This window comes from Poecile atricapillus, chromosome 4 (genome assembly GCF_030490865.1).
Source record: "Poecile atricapillus isolate bPoeAtr1 chromosome 4, bPoeAtr1.hap1, whole genome shotgun sequence".
In the NCBI taxonomy this organism is placed as follows: Eukaryota; Metazoa; Chordata; class Aves; order Passeriformes; family Paridae; genus Poecile; species Poecile atricapillus.
Genome location: NC_081252.1, coordinates 17,971,902 through 17,978,127, shown reverse-complemented (window position 1 = coordinate 17,978,127; position 6,226 = coordinate 17,971,902). Strand labels below are relative to the sequence as shown.

The window sequence follows — 6,226 nt, the reverse complement described above, 5'->3', positions numbered from 1 at the left end:
CATTCCCTTGCTAACATGCAAATGCTTGAGGTGACCCTGCTTAAGCCTCGTCTTGTTGACCGTCATAGATGGTGATCTTAGAAATCTTTTCCAATCTAAAATGATTCTGAGTTAATGGAAGTCCATCCATTAACTCAGCACTGCCAAGTCCACCACTGCACTGTGTCCCCAAGTGCCACATCTACATGTTTTTTTAATTCTTCCGGAGCTGGCAACTCCACTGCTTCCTAAGTCATCCTGGTCCAATACTGTTCAACCCTGTCAGTGAAGAAATTTTTCCTAATATCCAAGGCAAATCTCCCCTGATGCAACTTGATGCCGTTTCATCTTGTCCTGTCACTTATTACTTGGGAGAAGAGCCTGACCCTCACCTGGTTACAGCCCCCTTTCAGGCAGTTTTAGAGACTGATAAGGTCACTTTTCAGCCTCTTTTTCTCCAAGATAAACACCCCCATCTCCCTCAGCTGCTCTTCATCAGACATGTGCTTCAGATTCTTCCCCAGCTTCATTGCTTTTCTCTGGACATTCTTCAGGACCTCAATGTCCTTCTTGTTGTGAGGAGCCCAAAGTGAAGACAGGAGTCAAGGTCTAGCCTCACAGCTCTGTGTTCCATCACTCACATCACCCCACACCCTTGCAGAAGGTCCAAGCAGCACAGCCTTTGCCTTTTAGCTGCTGTAGTCCTTTTTTTGCATAGGCCCTGAGTCCCAAGGTCTGGAAAGGCCTTTGCCAAGCAACTTCCAAGCCTCTCCCAAAAGATCTGAGCTCTACCCTGTTCACAGTAGTCACTAAGTCTTTGCAATAAAATCTCCTAATGCCCATATGTGGCAAGCATTTGCTGTTTACACAGCCATTAGCCAATCTTTCCAGAAGATTTCTTTTTTGCATGCTATTTTCTAATTCGGGTTATGAGAGCAAAAAACAGAGGCCTGTAGTAATATGTTTTAACAGGCAAAAACTCAAACATGAAGTCACAGCCATATTTTTTTTTCAGATGTGCTTTTCAACATAGTCTAAGGGCAACAGAAAAAAAAAGCAATATTTTTTTCTGTTTTCATGGTAAGATTTAGTTTAGAAGATCATTTCTTCAGGCTGATATCTACATTGCAAGCAAGATTCAATCAAGAATTACATAGCTTAATACTGTTTTGCAGAGCTCTGATGGATTGATTCAGCCTTTCCTGACTCATAATGACAAGTGACTGGAATAAAGGATAAAGTCTCCCTATCTGGTCTCTCTGTGCTCCATGGTATTCACACCAGCCTTAGCAAAACTGCTTTTTAAGATCAGTCTAAAAAAGAAAAAGGTCAGAGCCTATCACAAACTACTGTATCAAAGAAATATGCAAATCTTTCCTTGTTCCATATTCTCCCTAGCCTCCCACTACAATTATTAAATTACAGGGTATTAATAGAAACTAAATGAAGCGCTCTGAAAAGATGAATTCCAAAGATGCAAAATTCAAATGCCAAATAGAGAGCATGCAATTAGGTTCTTAAATAATTCTTATCACAGCTCATGCTAATATTAGCACTTCCAAAAAACAATAGAAAACTGCAAGAGACACCCCATTGAAACAGCATAGTGAGGCACAGTGAAAGATTCTCGGTGAATTTCTGTATTTTGGTGCTATGCAAAAATAAGATTTATCTCCCATTGCAATAGAAAAAAAAATATTTCACACTTCTAAAAGAATTTTTAATATTAATGTGGTGATACTAAGAAAAAAAGTTGTGTTGTTTTGGTTTTTTTTGAACCAATGCAAAAATGAGATTTTTCTGTGTAGATTTTTCAGAGAGCACAAATTAGCACAAACTTTTACCTAACTGGGCTTTTCAAGCAGAAGTATTCAAGCAATGAGCATTAGTCTTCCCTCATTGCTTTTTAAAACCTTTATGTCTATCCAGGTTCCATAGCCTTACAGATTTTAATGGCCTTAATGAAGAAAAAGAGCATTGTTATTCAATTTGTCTCAAGCAGATCTCCATTCAGAATGACAATGTCACCATTCACAATGCTATTGTTAGAGTTGTGTCATCCTTTCTATTTTAAATCTTGTTTTTCAGGAGGTTTTAAGTCGCCAGAGATTTTTGTTCCATTAATCTCAGGCTTAGCAAATAAAGTTGGTCAGTGGCTTGGTCAGTCAGTCCGTCAGTCAGTCTATTATCTGCACTCATAATCTGAATTACTTTACTACACAATAACAAAAGACAGGACCATCCACCTGGTGAGTTATGCAGAATTTCACTTTATACAGCTCAAAATCACTGTTCTCCTAAAAATTAGGTTTGGCAAATGATTTCCCTTCCATACAGTCAAATTAATTTTGAATTTCTGATGACAAAAACAATCTGTGAGTAGTGTGATTCTAACCAGAAATTTACCATAACCTGGAATTAGATGCCATCTCAGCATGATATGAAATATTTACTTTAGGGGACACAATTTGCAACGACGCACACCAAGAACCACCAGGAACAGGAAATAGAAGTTAACCACCAGGAACAGGAAATTAGCTGAGTATCATCAGTGGTGAAGCTCTCAGAGAATAAATTAGTATGGAAAAAAAATATTGCTTTCTACATGCTGGACCAACTTCTGTGAAGAACTGGAAGGTGAGAGGAGCAGATGGTCCTTGCTCAGACCAGGACAGGTTGAAGGGAAATAGAAGTATTGAGAGAGAGAGAGAGAGAGAAAGGAAAAAACTAATACCAGAACTCCTTTCATTTTTCTCTGCTCCTTTGCTCCTCTCAGAAAAACTGAGTAATGCAAGCCTGGAATAACTAGTCTGACTGCAGAAGTCACCAAAAGAGTACTGGAGAAAAAGCTTTCAGCCCGTGAGGACTGCACTAATGGAACCACACTGGAGCCACCCAAAATGCTCAATAATGGGTTTCTGAAAGAAAAATACTACTTATGAATTTAGGCTTAGATTCTTGCCCTAGAGTTGACATCTGAGGTTAGATTAGATATACACTTCTGTATCCTCTTTTACTTATAGGTGCCTAGAATGGAGATTTAAATAATCTCTTCTTCCCTGAAAACAATTTTTAACATCAGATCGCCAATATATCAAGATAAAGTTTCTATGCATGCAGATCGATCACTTACATAGATCTATTGCTATATCAATCTGAATTGATTTTCTACTCAGAAAGCTTTTCAAACATGCTCTCTTGCTCTAAAAGGTGATCACTGTTTTTTGCAGAAAAAAAGTTTCCCCTTTACTAGCTGGCAGTGTAGTCAGAATATGGTTAGAGCTGACTAGATGTATTATCACCTGTCAGCTATTTAGAGCTCCTATTAAGTTAGAAGATAGACACGCACTGAGTCGGGGAAAACTACATCTGCTTCCAGACATCAAACTGACATTTCCTGGAAAGAAAACACCCCACCTGTTCACTGTAGTCTTTGGAGCTGCCAGTAGGGCAGGCAGACATTATTTTCAGGTTAACCAAGTGAAAACAGATTAAGGAACATTAAAACTTTGCCACTCCATTATTAACTCCAGTGTGCTACTCAGGACTGGGGCATTTTTATTAAATATGGCACCTGCTGGAGACTATTCAGGAGAACAAACCAGATCAAGGAATTAGGCCAGCAACAATTACTCTGGGGGAAGAGAAATGCCCTGACACAAACAGGTTCCTTTTTTTTCCCAGTACTTTGACTAGAAACTGTCTTCTCATTGGTGCTTAACACCGTGTTTTAATGTGGCCAACCTTTTATTGATTTTTGAGTCTATTAATCCACAGGCCTGGTTTTATGGGATGCAGCAATGAAAATAACTGCATGTATGCAGCTTCTAATGTGTCTTTGGATAATCTGTCATACTCTCTAGCTATTGAGATGTCATCAGGATCTCAAACAGTCTGTTCACCAAAATAATTGGTTCAAATTTCTTAATTTGAATTAGATGTCTTGAAATGTCTTCACTGCTGATAAAGGAAGGCGTTTGCTAAGCAACAGTTTCAGCATTTCTCTTTGTGATTGAAATCCTGAGAGCAGCTATAAATACTAGAAATGCCTGGGTAATAGAAGATATTCAGCAGACTGATTTTTTATATTAAAGAATTCCATTGGCAGCAAAAGAAAAGGATGTAAGCAATGTTTTGCCTGTAGTACCCAAAGCAAACTCAAGCAGGCTTTTTAGAAGGATTACAAAGCATGTATTCTACACTGATTCCAAAAGCAGATGAATATGTTGCATATTTTAAAATGATTTAATTTTTAAGTGTTACGAAAAACAACATAAACATATTTGTGAAAATTAGCACATTAACTAGTTAGAACAGGGAAAAATAATATAAATAGATGTGTGGCAAAATTAAGAGCAAATATGTTTCAAGAGCCAAGATAGAATTTGTAGTTTCATAGAATAAATACCCTTTTAGGGTTTTAGAAACCAACCTTGCCAATGGATTCCACATTCTACGGACTGCATGCATGAATTGATTTGACACAGATTTGACAGTACCAAATTTCTTGACTGCATACGTTACACTATATTTGTGTTTGGTTAATTGAATAAGTTTTTTTTAGAACAAAAAATAGTCTATCTAGTGCAATTTAGTTTCTCCCCACCACCCTCCTCACCTCCCCATGCACACTAGCCTTCTTTTCTTAATCTTGCTTTCTTAAAATTATCAGGAAGATGCTAAGCTGTCTCCAGATATCTATCTCAGAAGGGTAGGTGGTAAATGTGATGTTAAAAACCATTTTGAACATCTTGAAGCACTGTTTTTCGTACAGCTTCATCATTCTGAGTATCATGTTATTCAACTGTAATATTGCAATTTTGGTTTCTAATGGATCTGGTTTCAGGGTTACACTTGTAACCCACTCCCAGCAGTACTTTAAAATACAGCTGAAATACAGGCCTTCTTGCTGTGGAATTTCAAAGCTTTTAAGTCATTAAAATTGCATGTCTTTGTATGTTTGCTATAGATATAATGCAGTGCAGTAATTTCTTTGAGACAATTATGGTCCTCTGAAGTCAAGGCTTTGTTGCAACCGCTGGAGTCCAACTTGAATGCCTTTTTCTCAGAATTTTCTTTCTCTACCTACCCTGATCTGAGAAAAATATTAGCAAATCAGTTGATTTATTGCTTGCAAATCTATGCCAGTAACCACAAAAGACGAAGTTTGAATTTTCCCTTCATATTTGATGTTTTAGTATACTGAATAAAGGATAATATGGTGTTATTAGTCTACTAGTTCTTCATAAAGAAGTACATGCATTTTATTATTCTATATGAATTATGAAACCTTTATTCAAGGGAGCTCTCCAATGGTAGGCAAGAACTATAACAAACTCCTCATATTTTGCCAGTATTTCTACTATTCACTGAACTGACCCGTACCATAATCAATTACCATAGTTAATAAAAGAGACAGCTTCATTATCTTTTCTGTTTGGGAGAAGTAAAAGCAGAGCTTCTTAGATTAAACTAACTTTCCATCATTCTGGTTAATGTGCAAGCAAAAATTATTTTCACTCCTTTCTTTCATGGCACAGATTTCTCCATGTAGCTGTTGGGCTGTAAATTACTTCCAGAGCCTTTGCAGAGGAGAAAAAATATTTCTTACTCCGCCATTAACTCATCAACAATGTTTCTCAGAACCTTAAGTCTTAAATTCAGGGGCAGAATTCCAGCAAGAGTCATACTGAATTCCTTGATGGTATCCTTGTAACATCTTTGCAGACCTTTAAGATACTTTAAGATACTTCCATAAAATCTCTAACAAAGTTGACTCTGTATTTCAATTAGGATTCATGTCCTTGGCCCATTGGATTAATAAGTAACTTCATTTAATCATATAATCATATTTTTTTTTAGTTTCTTTTTTTTTAACTTTTTGATTATCATTACTTAGAAAGGCTTATATTTTGCTACATTATAAGCAAATCATAATCCAGTAATAAACAGTGGTTAAGAAAAGGACATACAAATAATATTGGCTGCTAGCTTTGATATTTTTAAGATTGGTCTTAATTTACAGGGAAATAATGACACTTGAGTTAAGTAGAATTTTTAAAAACTGACAGCTTGATTAAAATTTTTCTCTTTTATTTTGAAGGGTTTGAAATTTGTGTTTCAAATACATTGAAGGAAATTCTTAAACATCACTGAAGACTGCTGACATCTTTCACTCAAAGGGTGCTGAAAAAAAGGTTCTGACTACGTCAGTCAAAAATAAAAATATTTTTAAAATGGGCAGCTG

At 36.6% G+C, this 6,226-nt stretch overlaps 1 long non-coding RNA gene across 1 annotated transcript in view; it reads left to right on the top strand.

The window, feature by feature from the left end:
- LOC131578953 (uncharacterized) overlaps positions 1–6,226 on the top strand; it is a 21,894-nt gene extending 15,668 nt beyond the window's left edge. Inside the window, exon 3 of the long non-coding RNA XR_009277611.1 lies at positions 6,083–6,226. This is a non-coding gene — a long non-coding RNA (uncharacterized LOC131578953). The remainder of the gene's footprint in view (positions 1–6,082) is intronic.